Source organism: Heterodontus francisci, chromosome 20, assembly GCF_036365525.1.
Source record: "Heterodontus francisci isolate sHetFra1 chromosome 20, sHetFra1.hap1, whole genome shotgun sequence".
Lineage (NCBI taxonomy): Eukaryota > Metazoa > Chordata > Chondrichthyes > Heterodontiformes > Heterodontidae > Heterodontus > Heterodontus francisci.
In genome coordinates, this window is record NC_090390.1 from 69,611,862 (window position 1) to 69,637,230 (window position 25,369).

Below are 25,369 nucleotides of genomic sequence, written 5' to 3' on the forward strand. Positions count from 1 at the left end.
TTCCAGCAAACTACAATGTTGCAGCCTACCTTGTCTCAGTCATATTGTAGGGAGCTTTCAGAATGATCAAACCACCTGAGAATTTAATTCAAAATGCTAATTGTTTGCTGTATGATATTCCTGGTGGTCCTGGGACTCTTATTGTACTTGTGTTGTTCAGGCATGGTGAACTTATCAAGGGGTGTCATGTGTGGAATATCACTATCCCTTGTCTAGCAGCAGTCATCCTCTGTCATTCCTGGATAGGTAGGAAAGTGGGGAGGATGAGAGTTGCAGAATGAAGATCTTGTGGCAGCTGGCAGCAAAACTGCCTCAAATTTGGATTCTCTACCTGTGATAATCACAATCATTGCTAGAGTGGAAGGCATTCTTGTTGGTTCATCTTCTGGCACCTTGGTAGGTGCATGAGTGCAGTCTATTATGCCCTGAACAAGAGGGAAGTCAACCATAGCTGTAAATTTGAGAACTTTCTCATTCTAGTTGTTAGTATTCATTGTGAAGCTAAAATACTAATTTAATCTGGCAAGAAGGGCATTGGTGACTTGTTTGATGCAGATATGCACTGCAACTTGGAGATGCAGGTGATGACTCCGGTATGAGCCTGAAAGAAGCCTGAAAAGCAAAAGGTAAAGGGTAGTGGTGACATTGACATTGAAGTATGACCTCCAATCCACCAGGCAGTAGGTCCTGCTCTAAAAGGCTATGTAATAACAACAGCCTGCCCTGTGAAACCCGGCCTTCTCCTGAACTGGTTCTCAGAAATATACAAGAAAGTAAACCTTGTCCTCTCAGCCCTGTGGATTGGCCTTCTATGAGCAGCTCCCTTCACTAGCTGTTTTAGCTGGCTTAAAAGTGGATAAATCCCCAGGCCCAGATGAGATGAATCCCAGGCTGTTATGTGAGGCAAGGGAGGAGATTGCAGGGGCTCTGACACAAATTTTCAAATCCTCTCTGGCCACACGAAAGGTGCCAGAGGACTGGAGGACAGAGAATGTGATGCCATTATTCAAGAAGTGTAGCAGGGAAAAAACAATTACAGGCCAGTGCGTCTAACACCAGTAGTCAGGAAATTATTGGAAACAATTCTGAGGGACAGGATTAATCTCCACTTGGAGAGGCAGGTATTAATCAGGGATAGACAGCATGGCTTTGTCAGGGGGAGATCATTTATTTTTTATTTATTTAGAGATACAGCACTGAAACAGGCCCTTCGGCCCACCGAGTCTGTGCTGACCATCAACCACTCACTTATACTAATCCTACATTAATCCCATTACCCTCTCACATCCCCACCTTCCCCTACCACCTACCTATACTAGGGGCAATTTATAATGGCTAATTTACCTATCGACCTGCAAGTCTTTGGCTGTGGGAGGAACCCGGCGAAAACCCACGGGGTCACAGGGAGAACTTGCAAACTCCGCACAGGCAGTACCCAGAATTGAACCCGGGTCACTGGAGCTGTGAGGCTGCTGTGCTAACCACTGCGCCACTGTGCCGCCCTTCATGTCTAACTAACTTAATTTAATTTTTCGAGGAGGTGACTAGATGTTTAGATGAGGGTAAAGCAGTTGATGTAGGCTACATAGACTTCAGTAAGGCTTTTGATAAGGTCCCGCATGGGAGATTGGTTAAGAAGGTAAGAGCCCATGGGATCCAGGGCAATTTGGCAATTTGGACCCAAAATTGGCTTAGTGGAAGGAGGCAGAGGGTGATGGTCGAGGGTTGTTTTTGCAAGTGGAAGCCTGTGACCAGTGGTGTACCACAGGGATCGGTGCTGGGACCCTTACTGTTTATAGTGTGCATTAATGATTTAGACATGAATATAGGAGGTATGATCAGTAAGTTTGCAGATGACACGAAAATTGGTGGTGTCGTAAATAGTGAGGAGGAAAGCCTTAGATTTCAGGACGATATAGATGGGCTGGTATGATGGGCAGAGCAGTGGCAAATAGAATTTAATCCTGGGAAGTGTGAGGTGATGAATTTTGGGAGGACTAACAAGGCAAGAGAATATCCAATGGATGGTAGGACCCTAGGAAGTACAGAGGGTCAGAGGGATCTTGGTGTACCTGTCCATAGATCACTGACGGCAGCAGCACAGGTAGATAAGGTGGTTAGGAAGGCATATGGGATACTTGCCTTTATCAGCTGAGGCATAGAATATAAGAGCAGGGAGGTTATGATGGAGCTGTATAAAACACTAGTTAGGCCACAGCTGGAGTACTCTGTACAGTTCTGGGCACCACACTGTAGGAAGGATGTGACTGCACTGGAGAGGGTGCAGAGGAGATTCACCAGGATGTTGTCTAGGCTGGAGCATTTCAGCTATGAAGAGGGACTGAAAAGGCTAGGGTTGTTTTCCTCAGAACAGAGAAGGATAAATGGGGACATGATTGAGGTATACAAAACTATAAGGGGCATTGATAGGTTAGATCGGAAGAAACTTTTTCCTTTAGCTGAGGGGTCAATAACCAGGAGGCATAGATTTAAGGTAAGGGTCAGGAGGTTCAGAGCGGATTTGAGGAAAAATGTTTTCACCCAGAGGGTGGTTGGAATCTGGAACACGCTGCCTGAAGGGGTGGTAGAGGCAGGAACCCTCACAACATTTAAGAAGTACTTAGATGAGCACTTGAAATGCCATAGCATACACGGCTACTGGCCAAGTGCTGGAAAATGGGATTAGAATAGTTAGGTACGTGATGACTGGCATGAACACGATGGGCCGAAGGGCCTGTTTCTGTGCTGTATAACTCTAGGACTTGATGTATTCCTTGTCAGCCTTGGCTGAGTGGTAGCTCTCCCATCTCTGTGTCAGAAGATCATGCGTTGAATTCCCACTCCAGGGGCTGAATTTTATGGGCCCCCCTGAGGCAGGTTTGGAGGTGGGGGGCCCATAGAATTGCAACAAGAAGGTGGGGAGGGGGGGGGGGGGTGGGTGGGGGGGGGGAGGGTGCAGAGGGCCTGCTGCCTTTCCGTCACAACGCAATTTTGTCGTCAGCAGGATAGACCGACGACAGCCTTCCCACACAGAGGCTCTTAAGTGGCCTCTTCCTGCACAGGCAGACGGAGTGCGGGAGGGCCTCCGCCATGTAGCGAGGCCGCCCAGTAAAACAAGGTGACCTCCCTGCAAGCTTAGTGGGCATGTGCCCTCCTCTGTGGGCAATCTGTGGACCACGGAGGACTCCCACACAGCCCCTCCCCAGGAAAACCTGCACCTCCCTGAACACCTCCCTACCCTTGCACTAAACACCCACCTTCATCCCCCTCACTGGGGCCTGTCGGTATGGCCCCAACAACCCCGCCTTACACACCTTGGGTCTGGGCTCCAGCCACAGGGTCTGAGTCCAAGGCCTCTTGTAGTACTGACTGTGGCCACTGCTCCCAGTGGCACTGCCTATACTATTGAGCAGCCGGCCCTGTGATTTGAGAGTAGCACTTGGAGGCTGGATCCCTGATTTTAAAGGGGCTGCTAATTGGACTGGCACTGTACAATCGCAATGGTGGGGTGGGGGTTGCTCCACATGTGGTTCCATCCACCTTTTCAGCCCAGCCCTGGGAACGCCACCATCGGCACAAAATTAAGCCCCAGAGACTTGAGCACAGAATCTCCACTGACACTCCAGTACTGAGCAAGTGCTGCACTGTCGTGGGTGCAGTTTTTTGGATGACACTTTCAACCCAGGCCTTGTCTGCCCTCTTAGGTGGACATAAAAGGTCCCATGGTACTATTTTGAAGAAGAACAAAGGAGTTATCCTGGCCAATATTTATCCCTCAACCAACATCACTAAAACAGGTTATTATCATATTGTTGTTTGAGGGAGCTTGCTGCGTGCAAATTGGTTGCCCCGTTTCCTACATTATGACAGTACACTTCAAAAGTATTTCATTACCTGTAAAGTGCTTTATGAGGTCCTGAGGCTGTGAAGGTTGCTATATAAATGCAAGTTTTCTCTAACAGCCCTGCTTGCTGCTAGTTCTGGTTAGTCATAGAGTCATAGAGTTATACAGCACAGAAACAGGCCCTTCGGCCTATCGTGTCTGTGCCGGCCATCAAGCATCTAACTATTCTAATCTCATTTTCCAGCACTTGGCCCGTAGCCTTGTATGCTATGGCATTTCAAGTGCTCATCTAAATACTTCTTAAATGTTGTGAGGGTTCCTGTCTCGACCACCTCTTCAGGCAGTGTGTTCCAGATTCCAACCACCCTCTGGGTGAAAATTTTTTTCCTCAAATCCCCTCTAAACCTTCTGCCTTAAATCTTTAGACAGCACCTTCCAAACCCGCGACCTCTACCAACTAGAAGGACAAGGACAGCAAATGCATGGGAACACCACCACCTGCAAATTCCCCTCCAAGTCACACACCATCCTGACTTCAAACTATATCGCCACTGTCGCTGGGTCAAAATCCTGGAATTCCCTTCCTAACAGCACTGTGGGTGTACCTACCCCACATGGACTGCAGCGGTTCAAGAAGGCAGCTCACCACCACCTTCTCAAGGGCAATTAGGGATGAACAATAAATGGTGGCCTGGCGAGCGATGTCACATCCCATGAATGAATTAAAAAAAAAACATCTGAGCCCCCTGGTTATTGACCCCTCTGCTAAGGGAAAAAGTTTCTTCCTATCTAACCTATCAATAACCCTCATAATGTTGTATACCTCAATCATGTCCCCCCTCCTCCTTCTCTGCTCTAAGGAAAACAACCCTAGCCTTTTCAGTCTCTCTTCATAGCTGAAATGCTCCAGCCCAGGCAACATCCTGGTGAATCTCCTCTGCACCCTCTCCAGTGCAATCACATCCTTCCTATAGTGTGGTGACCAGAACTGTACACAGTACTCCGGCTGTGGCATAACTACTGTTTTATACAGCTCATCATAACCTCCCTGCTCTTATATTCTATGCCTCGGCTAATAAAGGCATATGCCTTCCTAACCACCTTATCTACCTGTGCTGCTGCCTTCAGTGATCTATGGACAAATACACCAAGGTCCCTCTGATCCTCTGTACTTCCTAGGGTCCTACCATCCATTGGATATTCCCTTGCCTTCTTAGTCCTCCCAAAATGCATCATCTCACACTTTTCAGAATTAAATTCCATTTGCCACTGCTCTGCCCATCTTACCAGCCCATCGATATCATCCTGTAATCTAAGGCTTTCCTCTTCACTATTTACGACACCACCAATTTTCGTGTAATCTGCGAACTTACTGATCATCTATATTCACGTCTAAATCATTAATGTACACTACAAGAAGCAAGGGTCCCAGCACCGATCCCTGTGGTACACCTCTGGTCACAGGCCTTCACTTGCAAAAACAACCCTCGACCATCACCCTCTGCCTCCTGCAACTAAGCCAATTTTGGATCCAAAATTGCCAAATTGCCCTGGATCCCATGGGCTCTTACCTTCTTAACCAATCTCCCATGCAGGACCTTAGCAAAAGCCTTACTGAAGTCCATGTAGACTACATCAACTGCTTTACCCTCATTTACACATCTCGTCACCTGCTCGCAAAATTCAATCAAGTTAGTTAGACATGATCTCCCCCTGACAAAGCCATGCTGACTATCCCTGATTAATCCCTGATTCTCCAAGTGGAGATTAATCCTGTCCCTCAGAATTTTTTCCAATAGCTTCCCAACCACTGATGTTAGACTCACTGACTGTAATTACCTGGTTTATCCCTGCTACCCTTCTTGAATAGAGGTACCACATTTGCTGTCCTCCAATATTGTGGTACCTCTCCTGTGAAATCCTCTCCAGAGAGGATTTGAAAATTTGTGTCAGAGCCCCTGCAATCTCCTCCCTTGCCTCACATAACAGCCTGGGATACATCTCATCTGGGCCTGGGGATTTATCCACTTTTAAGCCAGCTAAAACAGCTAATACTTCCTCCCTTTCAATGCTAATATGTTCAAATATATCACATTCCCCCTCCCTGATCTCTACACCTACAAGACTTGTGGGTTGATAGGTAAATTGGCCATTGTAAAAAAATTGTCCCTAGTTTGAGTAGGTGGTAGCAGAATTGAGGGAAGGTGGGGATGCTAGAGGGAAAAAATGGGATTAATGTAGGAATAGTATAAATGGGTGGTTGATGGTCGGCGCGGACCCGTTGGGCCAAAGGGCCTGTTTCAGTGCTGTATCTCTGTATGACTCTATGACTCTATCGTCCTTCTCCATAATGAACACCGATGAAAAGTAATCATTTAAAACCTCACCTATGTCCTCCGGCTCCACACGCAGATTGCCACTTTGGTCCCTAATGGGCCCTACTCTTTCCCTGGTTATCCTCTTGCCCTTATGTACTTATAAAACGCCTTAGGATTTTCCTTTATCTTGCCCGCCAGTGTTTTTTTCATGTCCCCTCTTTGCTCTCCTAATTACTTTTTTAAGTATCCCCTACACTTTCCATACTCCTCTAGTACTTCTGCTGTTTTCAGCGCCCTGAATCTGCCATAAGCCTCCTTTTTTTTACTGATCCAATCCTCTATATCCCTTGACATCCAGGGTTCCCTGTACTTGTTGGTCCTACCCTTCACCTTAATGGGTAAATGTTGGCTCTGAACTCTCACTATTTCCTCTTTGAATGACTCCCATTGTTCTGAATTAGCCTTTCCTACAAGTAGCTGCTCCCAATCCACTTTAGCCAGATCCTGTTTTATCATCTTAAAATCATCCTTCCCCCAATTTAGTACCTTTATTTCGGTCCATCTTTGTCCTTTTCCATAACAACATTAAATCTCACTATCCCCGAAATGCTCCCCCACTGACACTTTTGCCACTTGTCCGGCTTCATTCCCTAGGATTAGGTCCTGTACTGACCCTTCTCTTGTAGGACTACGTATTGGCTCAAAAAGCTCTCCTGTATGCATTTTAAGAATTCCGCCCCCTTTAAGCCTTTTGCACTAAGACTATCCCAGTTGATACTGGGGAAGTTGAAATCCCCTACCATTATTACTCTATTATTTTTACACCTCTCTGAGATTTGCCTACATATCTGCTCCTCTATCTCTCCCTGACTGTTTGGAGGCCTGTAGTACACTCCCAGCCAAGTGATTGCCCCCTTTTTATTGTTAAGTTCTACCCATATGGCCTCATTTGAGGAACCTTCGAAGATATCATCCCTCCTTACTGCAGTAATTGACTCCTTGATCAACAGTGCAATGCCACCTCCTCTTTTACCCCCTCCCCTGTCATGCCTGAAGATTCTCTACCCTGGAATATATTGAGCTGCCAGTCCTGCCCTTCCCTCAACCATGTCTCTGTGATAGCAATAATATCATAATCCCATGTGCTAATCAATGCCCTCAATTCATCTGCCTTACTAGTAAGACTCCTTGCATTAAAATAGATGCAATCCAGCCTTGCATTTTTCACTTATGCCTTAACAGGTCTATATTTGCTCTGCTTTCCAGACTGACTCATTTTCTCTTCTATATTTGACTGTGCATCACCCCCTGCTGTAACTCCACTCTGTATCCCATCCCCCTGCCAAATTAGTTTTAACAGCACTAGCAAACCTCCCAGCAAGGATGTTGGTCCCGTTCCGGTGCAACCCGTCCAACTTGTGCAGGTTGTTGAGGCTTCTGCTGATTTTCTTCCTGCAACTGTTTGTCCAACCAAAGGAGTGAAGCTCTTTCAGCACCCATGAAGGGCAGTGAGGGTCGGTAAGGAAAAAAATAATCAGAAAGAAGCAAACTAAAATCACAGAACTGCCTTAGAAAAGCACCACTCACAATGCCAAACAGATTCTAATGGCTTGAGTGCATGCAGAAGAGTGCCCCTTTAAATTTAACTTGCAGTTACGCCAGTCAGTTTGTGAAGCCAATCCTGCGAGGCTTTACTTCATCAGCTTGGCCACTGCCACTGGCCTGTTTCTGGTGGGTGCTGTGGAGTTAAAATGGCGGCTTGCAGGAATGGGGTAAGAATGTGAATTCATCTGCTCAGGCACCCTGTTCTCACTGGTCGGGTTGGGATAAATTTGGGGCCATATTCTTAATTCAGGCATAGGCCTCCTTCCTGAAAGGGACTCAATTTCCCACAGCTTAACCAGCCTGATAAATACAGCAAAAGGGAAACAGTTTTTAGTTTGCATTGAAAAAGCTTCCATACCAAACAAAGTACCTCAGCTTTTCAGAAAAAAATGGGGGCTGGGGGAGGGGGAATAGAAGCCCAAATGAACCAATCTTGTTGCTAAATAAGAGAGTTAGACAGAGGGTCAAGGCCTCTGTCCTAAGAAGAAACAATTGCACATTTATCATAAATCCTTAACTCAAGGAACTTCTAAATTCCTAATTTCCCCAGTTACCAAATTAGAGTAAATTTGGGTATGAAGACTAAATACCTTTTAATATCCCTAATTTCCTACTTGATTATGAAGCAGTAATGTAACAATTACGATCTTACTTTTGAAGAATTGTTAGATAATTATTCTAGCTGAAACTCCTTCTGAACCTTTTCCCTTTACTTTGTAAGGTATTTTCATGACCACAGAGCCCCAGAGTTGTCCAATTGTAGACTGTCAGGGAAAGCCAGGGTAGAACTGGCAAGTCAATGAAATGGCTGTGATTTTGTGCCCAACAAACCTAGTGCTGTTGATTGTTAAATTCCCAGAAATAGGATGAAAGATCAGCGATTCCTCAGTCCATTGACAAATTGGAGGAAAATGTGGGGCCAAAGAGGAAAGAATTGATTCATTGAAATGCTGGAAATAAAATAGAATGTGTTTCCCATGTGTTACATTGAGGACCTTGGTGAAGGGCAAGGTTCATATTGGAAGACAAGCAATGAGGTAGAGATAAGTGGAGAAGAACCTCTTTCAGAGGACTGTGCTTAGTATTGTGTTGCAAAAATATGAAGGCAACAGTCTGTTTTATAGTGTGCTTAATAAAAACATGTTTAACAAGGATTCTGGAGCTTGTGTATGTAATTAGACTGAATTTTATGCCCACGGCGGGCTCCCGGCACCAGGCTGAAAAGGCAATGGAATCTGCCTTGGTCAGCTGGAGACCCAGCCCCCAGAGCGATTCTGCAGCACCAGGCCAATTAACCCTTTAAAGACAGGGTTTCAGCTTCCAAGAACTGCTGGCCAAAGACAGGTCTGGAAGCTCAGCAGTATTGGTAGCACCACTGGCAGTGATGGCCATAGCTGGTATTTCAAAAGGCCTTGGGCCCAGGTCCAGCACTGGAGTCCGGATCCAAGGTACCGGCAGACCTCAGCGATGGGGCGAGAGAGTGTGGGCATTTAGTACAGGGGAAGGGGGTTCAGGGAGGTGTAGGTTTTCCCAGGAGGGGATTCTCCATGGGCCATAGGTTGCCCCACAGAGGAGGATCCCCCCAAGCCTGAAGGGAGGTCACCTTGTTTTACTGGGTACCTCCCCAAGTGGCGGAGGAACCCCCACCACCTCCCACCACCACTGGCTAAATCCCAGTGGCAGCAGGAAGAGGCTCTTAAGTGGCCATCTTTGGCCTATCTCACCCCCAGCAAAATTGCCTTGCAACAGGGAGGTGACGGACCGCACGCACCCCCCCCACCCCCCCCATCATCTCCCACTGCAATTCTATGGGCCCCCCCTCCTCTGAACCAGTCTCAGGAGGACCCATAAAAGCCAGCCCAATATTACAGCTTTAGTATCACTGCAAAGCATTTTCTGCTTCATGGTCACACTAAAGTTGCGGAGCCTGACTTGACTCTCAAGTGGAATGTTGTGCGGTTGCCTGACAAAGGCAGTCTCACATCACGTGGCTTTGGTGAAGTTTAACTCCAGGGTGGCGCCAAACCTGGGGTGGCTGGAAGTCTGAGACTTTGCAGCAACGATATTCATGGGTCCATGCCTGGGCAAGGCAAATGCTGAAAATACAGACAGATTCCTGTATTGACATGTGCACACCCAAGTTAGTGATATCTGCTGTACCAGAATGATTTAGTGCACCTGGCAACACGACTTCATAGAAACAAGAAAGGTGAAATTAATGAAAAAGAAAGGAAGACTTGCATTTATATTGCATCTTTCACAGTTTCGGGATGCCCCAAAACACTTTAAACCCAACATAGAAACATAGAAAATAGGAGGAGGAGCAGGCCATTTGGCCCTTCGAGCCTACTCCACCGTTTATTATGATCATGGCTGATCATCCAACTCAGTAACCTATTCCCGCTTTCGCCCCATATCCTTTGATCCCTTTACATCCAAGAGCTGTATCTAACTCCTTCTTGAAAACATACAATGTTTTGGCCTCAACTGTTTTCTGTGGTAGCGAATCCAGGCCTATCTGAAGTTGACTTTGATGTCTAGAGAGTGTGGGAACTCCTGCTACCTTGTCTAAAGATTTTGATCTTATCTATCAGGAAAGCAGCTTAGGGAAGCAGAATAATTCCAGTTGTAGCCTGGTTGGAATCCATCCTGCAGCTACCAGACTCTGTCTGTTACCGGTGCAGCATTAGCCACACAAGAGAAAGACTCCCAGTTACAACTCTGATCTTTAGACATTTAGTGGACTCAGAAAAGGAGAAATAAAGCAAGACGAAAGAAATCCACGTGGGCCAGCGCACAACATGGAATTTATGCTGGCGAGGAAAGAAGGTAAATGAGAAGCAGACTGCTGAGAGGGAAGGTGGGGTAGGCAGGAGACAGGCGAGCATGTCATTGCTATAGTCATAATTATTTTCCCTCTGTTTGTGAAATTGGTCTGTTTATAGTACACAGCACTTTTAGTGGGTGGAGTCTTGGAACATTTAGACCTGAGGATAAATTAAATTGTGGCATGGGTAATATGGATCCAAACCCATTCTTCATCAACAGTTTGAGCAGCACTGTGAACTGGAGCTCAAATGACACTTTCACACAACTTCCTTCTAATTTACATCCCTAGAAGTTTAAGATGGATTTCACTGCAAGGGAACAAATCTGAGGCAGATTAAATTTGCAATCAGGGCAATTGCAAGCCTGGAGTGCTTATTGTGGGATGGGGCTGAATGAATTGGATGTATTTTGGCTGACAGGTAATTTACCCTTTGATTAAGAAGTGAATAAAGCTGTTGCTATTATTGTGTATGTGAGGGCCTTATAAATCAGCTCTTGCTAGACACAGTGGAATTAGATTTCACCAAAGTTTCAAACAATAAATTTTATTGGCACAGGAAACAATTTGTAGCAAACTGTGCCATTTCTCAGCGATTTCCTGTGCAAATCGAACTGATGAGCACTATTGAAATATTAGGCCAGATTTTGCTGAAATCATTAATGGTGTGTAAACAATGCATGTCATAATTAACCCAGCAATTGGCCAGAAACTTGTAGCGAGGAAGAGATACACCATGAATAGCGAATCACCACAAGTTGCTGGATGATTTGTGCCATTCTGCCATTAGCTTCGCGAAACTGACATTTTGCCCTTAACCTCCCCATGATTTACATGAAGTTGCCACATTTGCACATTAATTGCCCATTAAACCAACCACAGAAAGTTAAGTCTAGTAAATAACAGCATAAGTATCCTTTTAACAACTGTAATAATTGATAATGACTGCCAATCAACCTTTCTGGCCCAGAAACTGAAGAATTAAAAGCGTGATGTCTCATTCCTTCAGGCTGTGAGTTGTTGCTGGAGATTTTCAAAACGTCAAATTTTACATTTTTAAACTTTCCTTACTTTTCTTGTTTGTCTTTTTTCTCTCTCCTAATTCAACCTTTCTTTCCCTCTCTTTATTTCTCTTTCAGTACCTGATTTAAGATTGAATTCCCTCACTCGTATTCATCCTCCTTCTCACTTCTTCCTCTATTTATTTCTCAACCTATTAATCTCAATGATGAAGGGGATAAAATCGTTTGTCCTGTTGTTTACCAAGATCCCAGATGCCCTGTTGCCCTCGTTGCACTTTTGTTAGCTCATACTTCCAGCAACTTTGGAGGCAACAAATTTTAAAAGCTAAACGTACAGGAATCAATCTAACTGAGAAGGCAAGCTCCTGCAAAATCTGGGCCATTATTTCTTGATTTAATATTTCACAATAATTGTCAAGTTCCTCCACAAACATTGTGCACTGCTACCAGTATCGATTTACATGTCGCAAGCTAACACAATTTTGCAGTCTCTGATGCCAACATTATTTAGTGGCAGTACAAAGGCAATGCAGTTTGGGCCAGCCACGGTAATATGGAGATGTACTGATGCCGTCTGCTGGTTAAATCTGGCATTGGTGTGACCTTAACAAAATCCAAGAGCAGCCTGAAATGATTCCTTGTATGAAGGCTTAGCAAGTTCATCTAAAATACCTATCACTGCTATTTTAGCAGAGGGGTTAATCCATTTATTTTAGCATGTTAAACAAAATGTTAAAATCGCAGAGAGGAATTTTAGCTAAATGTTTTAAGCATTGGTGTTTTGTAACATAACATCAATCACCTGTTGAGCGCAGGTCCCAGCAGTACCTCAGTTGAAAGCACAGAAGTCTGCAGTGCTTGACAAGAAACTAAGGTCTGTTTTAACATTCATTGCTGCTGATGAGGCCCTGCAGTGTGATTTCAGGGTCATGGTGATTGAATTAACTCATTCTTTTGTAAATCTGCTCAATTGACAGCAACCAGCAACCCCCCCCCCCCCCCCCCAACCACCTTAAACATTCACTCCCCCCACCACTGGCGCACAGTGGCAGCAGTGCACACCATCTACAAGATGCACTGCAGCAACTCACCAAGGCTTCTTCAATAGCACCTCCCGAACCTGCGACCTCTATTGCCTAGAAGGACTAGGGCAGTTCTCCTCCAAGTCATACACCAGCCTGACTTGGATATATATCAATGTTCCTTCATTGTCACTGGGTCAGAATCTTGGAACTCCCTACCTAACAGCACCATGGGAGTAACTTCAAAATAGCAGCTCAGCACCAGCTTTGCAAGGACATTAGGAATGGACAATAAATGCTCGCCTTGGCAGCGACACCCACATCCCTTGAACAAACTAAAAAAACATGGACCTCGGTTTTAAAGCCCTCGTCCTCTTGGTTTTCTGAAGGGTAAGCCACAGTGCTGGAAGTTTGTTTGGGATATGCCTCCTTTTTTTAGAGGCCTGTTCTAACAGCATAATATACGGCCATATTTGGGTGGGTATATGTACGTCAAATGGTAATGAGTGAACTGTGACTTCTGCCGTGTGTTATCTGCATTTTCCCAGCTCAAATTTTGGATGCGGTGACTGCCTGTTAGAGCCCAATATACAACATTCAGAGGTCATCAGGATCTTTGCTGCACATGGGACATGTTGTATTTGATAAGGTTGGATGCCTTCCAGCAGATAACATCAATCACCTGTTGAGTGCAGGTCCTAGCAGTACCTCAGTTGAAGTTACAGAAGTCTCCAGTGCTTGACAAGAAACTAAGGTCTGTTTTCACATTCATTGCTGCTGATGAGGTCCTGCAGCAGGTAAACCACAGCTTTAGATCTTGGTGGAGCACCTCACATAGATGGTCAATTGCTTCCCTCTTGAAGAGCAGTTGGCAGTCCGATCTCATCAAATCCAACAAATCCCCAGTACAATAAAAGTCTTTGACAATCAGAAAAGGTTGTAGATTGGGCCCTATCGGGCAGTAACTGCATCTAACAATTCAACTGGACAAATGCAGGAAATACAGAACAGAGATCACAACTCATTCACTAATCACACAGAGCTCCTCTGACCCTGCCTCAGCTCACATCTGTTCCTTTACACTCTGTGGGTACTAGTAGTGAGATTGTTTCAGTCTCCAGCCTTGGTGCTTCAGACCATGCACCTAATCCTTTTCCCCTCCTCCAGACCATTTATAGTAATCACAAACAACAGAATTTCCAGGGGATAGATCAATACATACGACCATATGAATTAGGAGCAGAAGTAGGCCATTCGGCCCCTCTAGCCTGCTCTGCCATGCAATAAGATCATGACTGATCTGTTTGTGTCTCGAATTCCACACTCCGATAACCTTTGATTCCCTTGCCCAACAAGAATCTATCTACCTCCGCCTTAAAAATATTCAATGACGCCGCCTCTACCACCTTCTGAGGCAAAGAGTTTCAAAGTCGCACAACCCTGAGAGAAAAAAATTCTCCTCATCTCTGTCCTAAAAGGGCGACCCCTAATTTTAAAACAGTGCCCCCTAGTTCTGGACTCCCCCACAAGAGGAAACATCCTTTCCACATCCACCTCGTCAAGACCGTTCAGGATCTTATATACTTCAATCAAGTCTCCCCTCACTCTTCTAAACTCCAGTGAAAACAAGCCCAGTCTGTCCAACCTTTCCTTGTAAGACAACACGCTCATTCCAGGTATCAATCTAGTAAACCTCCTCTGAACCGCCTCCAACGCATTTGCATCCTTCCTTAAATAAGGAGACCAAAACTGCACATAGTATTCGAGATGTGGTCTCACCAATGCCCTGTATAACTGAAGCATAACATCCTTACTTTTATTTTCAATTCCTCTTGTAAAAAAGGATAGCATTCCATTAGCCTTCTTTATTACTTGCTGCGCTTCCACCTTTCTTACGCAGAAATAGATGGGGCCCTGATGCTAGCAATGCTCAGGATGGCAAAATTGGCAAGAATGAATTGGCAGAAATAAGAGATAAAATAAAGAATATTTCCAAACTGCAAGGTGAAGCTCCACAACTTTAATAGCCCCTTGGTTGGTCTGCCAGACTGGGAGTAATATGTTGGCCATAAATTATGGCATAACACAACTCACAACATAACTCCATACTCTATTTCCTGGAACTTTTACTAACGGCAACACAAGCATATGCAAAGGACCTAACGCCTGTTTCGGGTATGGGCCCTGGAAGCTTTACCAATATTGTGACAGTGCGTTTCCAGTGTGGAATGTGCGCATGCAAGCTGCCTGCCATATCAGATACTTAGGTGCCCATTTAACACCTGTAAAACAGGCATTGTGCCACTGAATTCTGAAGCTATGGGAGAATTTTAATATGAGTGAGCAGGTGGAATTGGATGCAGCAAGGGGCTTAAATAGGCAAAAATTCCAAACACCTCAGGAACCCAGTTCCAACCCCCTGACTTCTGTGTTTTACTGAGGCAGGCCAACAAAGTGGGTATTAAATATGCTAATGAGACTGGAAGCCTCAGATTTCACCTGATTTGCTGCTTTAACTGTGGCCGGCCTGAGTTTCCAGGCCTTGGGAAACTGGGAAGTTGCCACGAGGCAGGGAATGCCTCATGGAGAAGGCAAGTGCCTTCAAAGCACTTCTTGGGCAGAATCTTCTGGGTCTCACAGAGATGGGCATGAAGGTGGGACCAGGAGGATCTTTAGATATGAGGGTGTTGGGTCAGTGCTCTGACACTTTTTCACCTCTGGGCGATCTTGCTGGAGGCGGGGCATCAGCTCCCTGCCTGGCAAAGGTGGGTAGCCAATTGAATAATTAGGTGCATTATTTTGGCAACTTGGGAACGCCATTGGGATCATTCCAATGGTGGACGGACCCCACAAAGAGGCCAAACGCAGCAGGTGCCTGGAGGCAGTTTGCCGGTGGCAGGACGGGAGGCTCGCGAGAACTCTTTCAGTTCCCCCCCCACCAAACCGTTCTGCAGGCATCAGTGGCCCACAGCTGCGGCCGCAGACCATCCTGTGGAAGGGCTTCTCCTCCACAGGGACGGCCTGGCAGCTGTGGCCACATTATAATTTTTAAAATGAATACCTCTTCAGAGGGTGCCTCAAGATGGAGGCACCTTCATGGTCTCCATCATGCAGTGGCAGCGCCCATCTCTGCCGTTGGGTCTGCCATCCTTTATTAATTGGACGGTGGATGTGGAGGTGGCCAATTAGGAGGCTGCCTCCCAGAAGATCTCATCAGCGGGCACATTTCCGGCAATTGCAGGGTCACACCCTTTGCGATTATTCTTGAAGGGCATAAAATTCCACCCCCTGTGGACCAGAAAGAGCAGGAGTGCTTCCTCTCGGCCTCCAAGCTGCCCCAACCATCAGACTGCTTCATACAAAACACCCTCTGGAATTCAAACTCCCACCGCTCCCCATCACTTCCACAATTGGGAAACTCCCCCCCCCCCACCCCCACCCCACGGATCAGACAACCTCCTGGGGTCGGGGATTGGGCCTGCCTGGTCCTGCAGCTTCCTCTGGAGTGGTCCCCACCCGACTGGAAACTCAGCCTGTCAGTCAGGCTGACTTCTGAGCAGTGAACCTGTCAGGACAAAACTCGCACGCTGTGAAGTTAAAACCTCACAGCGTGTGGGAAAACACAGACTTCCAGCATTGCTGCAGACTACTGGATCTTCCCCCAACCCTACCCTCACTCCCAGCATGTTGGCCAGTAAAAATTCCCCCCATTATTTTTGGCCTCCACCACAAACTCTGTGCTATCGCCACTGACTCCATGTCTTTCCCCAGCCACTGTTGAACAGGACTGATTGTTATCTTGGCCTACGTAACCTCGAGCTGAACGTCCAACCCCAAATCCTCCCCATCACTTCCCTCCATAATATCACCCACCTCTGCCTCATCCCAGCTCGCCTGCTGCTAAAACTCTCATCCATGTCTTTGTCACCTCCAGACTCAACTATTCCAATGCTCTCTTAGCCAACCTCTCATCCTCCATAAACTTCAACTTATCTAAATCTCTACTGCCCATATCCTTTTCCACTTACCCATTACCCTGTTCTTATTGGCTTCCACTCCCCCAAAACCTCAAATTTAAAATTCTTATACTTGCATTTAAATCTCTACATTGCCATTAGCTCTCTATCTCTGTAACTTCCTCCAGTCCTACAACACCCCTCCCAAACACTCTATTCCTCTCAATGTGACATCTTGGTTATTTTCCCCTTCCTTTGCTCCACCATTGGTGTTTGTGCCTACAGCTGCCTAAGCCCCATGCTTTGTAATTCCTTCTCTCCACATCTCTCTCTCCCCCCTGTAAGATCCTCCTTAAAATCCACTTCTTTGTCCAAGCTTTTTGTGACTGCTCCCACCATCTTTTTCTTTGGTTTGGTATCCATTAATTTGATAAGATCTCTGTGAAGCACCTTCGAACCATCTTTCTGTGGTAAAGGAATTGCAAGTTGTTGCTGTTTATTTAAAGATGCTGTGTTAGTGAAGTACGTTGATAACATCTTGCATACATGGGTCTGTCTGTATAGTCAAATATTTTGAGTTTTGAATGGAAGGGAGATCTGGCTTATATTGGTAAGTGGATCTTGCAATCAGGCATGTTAGTTTCTGAGCCTTTCTCCTGGCATGAGCGCTGAGCACTTGCTTGAGGTCGTCTCGCTGGTGTCAGATCAGCTAATTAGGAACAAAAACAGAAAATGCTGGATATACTCGGCAGATCTAGCAGCATCTGTGGAGAGAAAAACAGAGTTAACGTTTCAGGTCAATAACCTTTCATCATCTTCAACCTGAAACGTTAACTCTGTGTTTCTCTCTACAGATGCTGCCAGACCTGCTGAGTGTTTCCAGCATTTTCTGTTTTTGTTTCAGATTCCCAGCATCTGCAGTATTTTGGTTTTGTGTCAGCTAATTAGGAGTCTGCGTCATGTGTTCTGTAGCAAGCCATCTGCAACAAACTTACACGGTTACCAAGGCAGGTTTGGTGTGAAGATCATGCGATATCAAAGGCATTAGCAAGATCTGTCCTGTTCAAGTGAATGTTAAAGTTCTGCAAAATGGTAGCATTAATAGTGCTCAGTATTGCTAAGAAAAGACATAGAACCAGTACATAATTCTTTTTCACAAAACTGAGGAAAATGACAATGTCCAGAAATATATTGTGCTAAATATATTTGACATTCTGCGGATCAACTTTACATTTGTGATCAAAGTAACTTTGATTGAGGGAACTGGTAGAGAAATCGACAGAATAACCAGTATACCAACCTTACCTAAGCAACTTGTACAACATTAAAGCGTGGCAGGTGGTGTGGGAGGGCAAGGGACAGAAAGGATGGAACAGTTGGAATTATGCATTCAAAATGTAATAATCTATGAAGTAGATCAGGTAGACTGCTGGCAAAAGTTTCAGAAGAATTTCTTTTCACTGAAATGTCAAATTCTTTCAGAACTTCTGGGCTGGAACAACATACCCATCTCCCTGGAAACTGGCAGAGTGCACTGAATCAGAGCTTGGCACATAGCTCTGAAACAGTCACGAGTCCTATGTTGCAATTCCTCTGTTTTCACAGTCAGAGAGACATTCTCAGGAAAACCTGGGAAAAGACACTCGAATCCTTTCCTACTTTTCCCTTTTATTTGGAAGGTGATTTCAATTAGTTTACTTCATCTGTTATGAGATGTTTCCATATCGAAGCAACGGTCCACATCAAGACAGCAGTCAGACAACTTAGGCCTCTGTATTACTGATTTGTAAATCAGCTGTGAGAAAATGGGTGTCTCTGTGGGGAAATTATTGGCTTCCATTTCCCCAAAATAGTATGGGTGAGATGAGGAAAAACCAACATTCTTTGGTTCCATGCCACAACTCATTACATCTCCCAATGAGCTGCTTTAATGGACAGGTGAGGTAAGAATCCCTACTCTTTGGAAAATATTGCACTAGTATGATGTGTTAGGTCTTTCCAGTAAAAACTCAAATTAGAGTTGAGTGTTTGGTGTGTCGAAAATGTAAATACCAATCAGTTTGTATCTTGAAAGCTGCATCACGCTGAGAAAGGAAAAGTCCAGGTTTAATCAGCATCCAGTTGAAGTTAATCAAGCCATATTATTTCACCACAGAACAAGCAGGACTGTGCTAGTTATTACCCCTGAAATGAAAGCTGTGGTTTAAACTCAACACAATTATTTGGAGAGATGGGAGTAGCCAGAAGACAGGTCACTGTGACCTTATATACTAAGGTGAGGCAATTACGTGCCGTACATAGCTAACAATTTCCTTATGCAAGAGGCTGCTCTCAGGCTGCAGAAGTTATGCTCTGTTAAGATTGAATATTATTACATGTGCTGTTATTATTGATTTAACCAAGAGGGTCTGAAATCTCTAGGGCTGCTGCTGCATTGATATTAAAGCGATTCTGTTCCAAAATGTTATAATGAATTATAGCAGATTATATATCAGCGACGTTTCAGGATAGCACATTACACAGCTGAGTACAACATACTACTGCAGCCATCTGGGGCATCTACCCATGAATACCATCCCTCTTTTCTTGATATGGAAGAAAAAGGAAGTAGGGTTAGAATATACTATTCTCTTTTTGCAGGCTAGTTTTTTGGATGTTTCTGTAGTTCTCTTCCTTTTCTATGGCAGATGATGAGTTTGGTAAAGTGAGCAAAGAAAAACACAGCTGCATGACATTGGCTTAATCCTGCTGTCCTTAAAGAATTGAAGAATGTTTTCTATGGCTAGAGTTAAGATGATACTTCGATTCAATATCTTTATTCTCTTTATAGCATTTTAAAGGCTTGCATGTTAGCAGAAGTGTGGGTTAAAATAAGAGGCTCCAAAATGGTGGTTGAGTTCAACTGGTAACATTTCAACAGGAATCAAGAGGAAAGAGTCTCACCTTAATCTTGAGATGTTGCAAACACTAAATTGGGGATAACTGAGGAAGCATATAGCATCCATTTCCATTTCCAACTCCAACAGCATAGTATTGGTGAGGGGGTTAGATGAAGAAGTGGTTAGATAAAGAAGGGTGGGTGGAGGCTCATGTGGAGCATAAACACTGGCATGGACCTGTTGGGCTGAATGGCCTGTTTTTGTGCTGCAAAAACTTTGTAACACTTTGTAAAGAACCCTTCTCAGTCCATTATTTTCTTGCCCCTGTGCAGGTAATTATCCAGTTTCTACTGGCATGGGGACACAGTGTTAAGCCACTAAACCAACATTCAAAAAAGTCACAAGATGGGGTATGGGAAAAGGTCACATTGGCCAGAGAAAAATACCCTTCTGAAGTTGCAGGTGAGGCCCATTCCTGGGGCATTGTTTATTTTGCATTGTACCCCACCTATCCTAAAGCCTCTGATTGTTGGATTAGTTGCCAGATTAGGGCATAGAAGTTTTGCAGTGGAGTACTTAGTGCTTGTGTCAAATGTTCAAAATGGAAATGCCGTATTCCCCAGCACTGACACCCTGCAGAGCAGAAAATTCCCCAAAATACTAAAAATAAATACAATTAAAAATGTAAATAATTTCTAATTGTTAAATAACAGCTTTGTAAATATTGTAGACCTGAAGCACTGAGCCTCGGGCTAAACATTCTCACTGTTCTGTTTTTCTTAGTTTTAATTCTTCATTTTATCCAAACGCAGTGTAAATATTGCTAATTTTAGAAATGTGTGCAAGTTAGGGAGTGACTTAGATATTTTACGATCACAGTCTTCATGCTTTATTTTTCTTCCTTCATCAATCTTAGCAAAAAAAGTGAACACGTATAAAATGCTGAACACCACTTTGTGTCACATCTACATTTCCAGTGAAAGTAACAAGCTGAGGAAAATATACCCATTTTTAATAACTGAGGATGAATTATAATTGTACAAGTCTGTGGTGTAACTCTTTAGAGTGCTTTTAACAATTTTGCAATAAATATGTACTTACAAAACAAAAGCCAGAGAGTGTAGTTGTGTGGCCAGTGGTATTTCCTTCAAATCAAAGTTAAATTGGGTTTACACCACAATCTGGAAGTCATTATATTCTCTTGTCTCTGTGTGAAAGGGGTTTCCTCTACTTGGTGTAGGATATTTACATTATGTTACTGCAGAGGGATGGGATTGGAAGAGTCTGAGATGCTGCCAATGTAATTGTATGTGTTGGAAGCCATTCTAGCCTTATAACTAGTCCACATATTTCCACTGGCGAGCAGCATTTAAATGACACTACCCTCGCTTCTATGTAACTCAAAGAAGTTATCAGTTTCTAATACCGATGTGTCAGGGGTATTTTAGTGCTGTTTTCTTCCTCTTTTAATTTTCAGTATGGTGGAGGAAGAAACCTATTTAAATTCATTTTATTCACATTCCTCTGATGGCTGAATGTGTCAGTGCACCATTTGGTGTTGTATTGTGTCATACAGAGCAGGGGAGGTCTCAGGCTCCATTCACAGCCTATGTTGAATTTGTTAATTTGTTGATCTCCCGATTTCCGTTCCAAATATGTTTTAGTATCTCCTGTTGGATGGGCAGATAAAGGCATGCCAGGTGACACCAGATCCGATTCAGTAGGTATGGTGCCCACAATCAAATCATAATGACCAACCCTCACTGTCTAGCTTATAGGTAAAAGAATCAATACTTGGATGAGGGTTTACAGACCCACTGCTACTGAAAATCCAAAGGTAAAGAAAAGACTTGCATCTTTCATAACCACCGGCCGTCCCAAAGCGCTTTACAACCAATGAAGTACTTTTGAAGTATAGTCACTGTTGTAATGTAGGAAATACCACAGCCAATTTGCACACAACAAGCTCCCACAAGCAGCGATGTGATAATGATCAGATAATCTAGTCCAGTGATTTTGGTTGAGGGATAATTATCGGCCAGGACACCAGGGATAACTCCCTTGCTCTTCTTCAAAATAGTGCCATGGAATCTTTTATGAAAACTTTAGAGAGCAGACAGGGCCTCGGCTTAACGTCTCATCTGAAAAATAGCACTCCCTCAGTACAGAACTGAAGCACCAGCCTAGATTTTTGTGCTCAGTTTCTGAAGTGAGACATGAAACGACAACCTTCCTGACGCAGAGATGAGCGTGCTACCAACAAATCTGATCAGTTGTCTGGGCTTCTTCAGCAGCAAGGGTACATAGGAATATACAGGACTGGATATGACCACGGAGGCCCATCCTGGTACTGGGTCTATGAAATACCATATCCCACAATAACTGTCAGACCCTTTTAGGGACTTTCTCACTCAATACTTGTCCAATTCTCAGCCCTCACTGCCGCTCTTGGGAAATTGTAGGGAAAATTGGGAGACACAATTAAAAACACTAAGCTGATAGATTCTTCCACAGCATCTAAATGTATTTCTGGCAGAATAATTTGAAAGTAGATGGTAATGAGTTTCAAGTAGTTTGTGAATACTAATTTGCCAACAAAAATCAATGTTCATAGATTCTGCTCACAGAACTGCACTTTATATGATAAAACAGAATTTAGTCATTTTTAAATTTTACTTCCCCGTCACATACTGTGTTATTAGGGCTGAATTTTCACTTTGGGGATGGGAAACAAGGAGCAGTACTTTTTCCGGCTCCTGAACCCACCCCACGGGGGGAAACTGTCACTCGTTGGGATGTTGACCGGGGTGCCCCCTTAATTGGCATGGAGACAGGTTCCTCTGTCTCCGGCAGGCGGGCTCTCAAAGAGGAGCAAGTGGCTGTAGCGAAGGGTAAGGAGCTGAGAGGGCACTTCAACATGAAGGTGCTTCTCATCAACTTTTTTACAAATTAAATTAAAACATAGAAAAAGGTTCCAGGCCACCATTGTGGGGGTTGGCTGGGGGTGGGATGGGGGGTGTGGGAGTCCCTCTACAGGACATCCTTTGGCTGCACCCACACCCAGGAAGGCAAGGAGTGCCTGTAGGCCCGCCTGGAGCGCTGGTACTCCAGCTTGGCATTGAATGCCCACCTCCAGGCATTTGTACCACCCCAGGTCGTATCAGAAACAGGAAGCTGCCTGGAAAATTCCAGTTGGCCTCCTTTAACTACTATTAACAAGGCTCTTAATGAGACAAATTGGCTACCTGCCTCGTGAGGGGGGCAGCTTTGCTGGGCCCTGAGCTTGCCTTCCCCAAAATGGCCAGCATCGGGAACAATGTTAGGAAACCGGCATGCCAGCTGGCACCGGTATTTTTGGGGCCCCATCCACCTCCATTATTTACCTCAGCGGGGCCTGAAAATCCTGCCCTCTGAGTCTATTTTAAACTTGGGTTGAATTCAAAATCAAGGGATGATTTCTATTGGACCTAATCAGCAATGTCCCATCACAGTTATTAGAGTGACGACATCTGAAACATGCAATTAACCAAGAATGTATGAATGAAAAAAAAATCTCTTTTCTAAGTTCAGTGGTGAAGATTAATCATTTATTTCGACAGCCAAATGGCCCAATTATTGCATTACAGATTTGTGGTTAACCCAGTGGAAAAGGTGTCCTTGTTTCATTTATTACCTGTAATTTCCAATCATACTTTTCCAACTGCTCTGTTAAATCTGTCGTAAATCATAAGCTGTTATGGGTATAAATTTAATATGAATCTAAATAATGAACATCTACAGCTTTCAGAGGCTGTTGGAAAACAGAGCTTTTAAATATTTTCCCCTGAACTTTATTTGTTTTCCACTTGGTTTGAAACACAGATGTGTATTGGAGGAATTTAATTTACTTGCCGTGATCTAATTACAGAAGTAGTTTGCTTCTGTTCCAACTAATTACTAAATATTTAAACATTACTGTTTTCCTATATGCTTATGTGAGATATGATAATGGCAGTTTGTTAACTGACTGTTAATGAGGAAAAGGCTGGCCTTCAGGAATTACCTGTTGTTAGTCACAGACAGCAATCCCAGTCAGTGTTTGGTTCATTTGCAAAGGGAGAAACAAAATGACTGTTCAACTACATCCGTGACAAACTGTTTTTATCAAATTACTGTGACTACACAACTAAACTTGGATTGTAATGGCAGATTTATGGAAGAAAAAGGTAAAATCAGAAACACATGTCCGAAAGCATTTTTTCCAGTCCCTGGTCAATGATAGTGTAGCTGATCTCAGTCGGGGTGATTGTAAGGGTGCTGGAATTGGCTATAGCATTCCTGAGTTAGGGGAAAGAAAATTAGTTGAGATTCCCATCCCAATCAATATCCATGAGCTCCTGCTGCAGGTGCATGAACTTTAGGTGAGGACAATGATGCCCACCCTTCGACTCAGTCCCCAGGACCTTCACCAGGGTCAAATAACCTGCTAATCTTCCATTTCAATCCATCTTGATTTCACTCACTGGCAAGGTTCATGAATGAAGAATAGACACTTGAGTGAAGTATGGTCGAGCAAGAGTGTGGTTAAGTCTCAGAACGTAACCACAGCAAAGAATCAACCCCTTCAGGAGATGAGAGAAGAAAGCTGGTATGGAAGAAAATGTGAAGCAAAATTAATGTAGGGAAGACAGTTTTTTCACATGCAGCAGACATGAATGTTAATTACACTGGCTCCTTGAGGCGGTGTGGTACTGACGGATTTGACAATGTCACCTCTGCACAGCTCTTGATTGTGAGATCACGGGGGTTAAATTTGATAGCTGAAAATGGGTGCGGGAATCACGATGCTCGATTTACCCATGTGCATTCAATGTGACACAAGCAGCATGCTGACTACGTGCTACCTGCTGAGTAATATGATTGCAGTGTGCGGCCAGTGCTCATCACACTGTTGAGTGGCTGCATGCGTCAGCAGGGGGTTCAATATTGTGAAAGGCTAACACTAGTTAAAGCTACAAAAGTAACATACTGTGGATGCTGGAAAACTGAAATCAAAACAGAAAATGCTGGGAAATACTCAGCAGCTGTGGAGAGAGAAACAGAGTTAATGCTTTGTAAGGTATTTGGATAGCTCTTATATTTTTGTTCTGCTGTGAGGCATTTATTAATATCTCCTGTATTTCTGTTCGTAAGTAAAATGTAACTAGTCGTGGTGTGGACCAGCGTGTGGAGCTCACCGGGTGGTAAAAATGTGGAGGCGAAGGACATTGGGATGAAGGGAGAAGAATTATGACCAAAAACATCATCACTGGGGTTCATATTGGACTTTCTAAAATAAAAGATATGGGGTTGAATTTTATTTGGGCGCCGTGCTCCATGGTGGCGCCCTTTAAACTCAGCGCGGTGCCTGCATTCAGCGACCACCGAGGCGCCCAAGCGATATTTCGCGCAGGGCTTCATTTCAATAGAGGGGGTGGAGCTGCCGCCCCCAATGTTGTAGAAGGGGTGGCCGCCGCATTCCCAGAGACGGCATCCGGCGCCACCGCACAGCGTCTGCGGCATTTTGAAAGGGCTTCAAGACATTCAGTAACATTTTAAAATTTAAAGATCCTGATCTCCGGGAAATAAAAATAAATTTAAATTTCAACTCTAAAGCCCATCTCCCACCCTCCAATGGGTAGTTTATACATTAATTGCCCTCTCCTCCCATAATAAACTTTTATTAGTGTCCAGAACTCTCCCACCATCCCCACATTCAATTACAATTGATTTTCCCGCTCCTCCACCCCTCCCGCCCTGAAAATTCCATTGCTCCACCCCCCAACCCCACCAGGTTCTTACCCGGAACTCCATGCAGAGTTCTGAAGGCGCACGGAGTACGAGCGGCGGCTGTAATATCGGAGTGGGATCGCCGCCG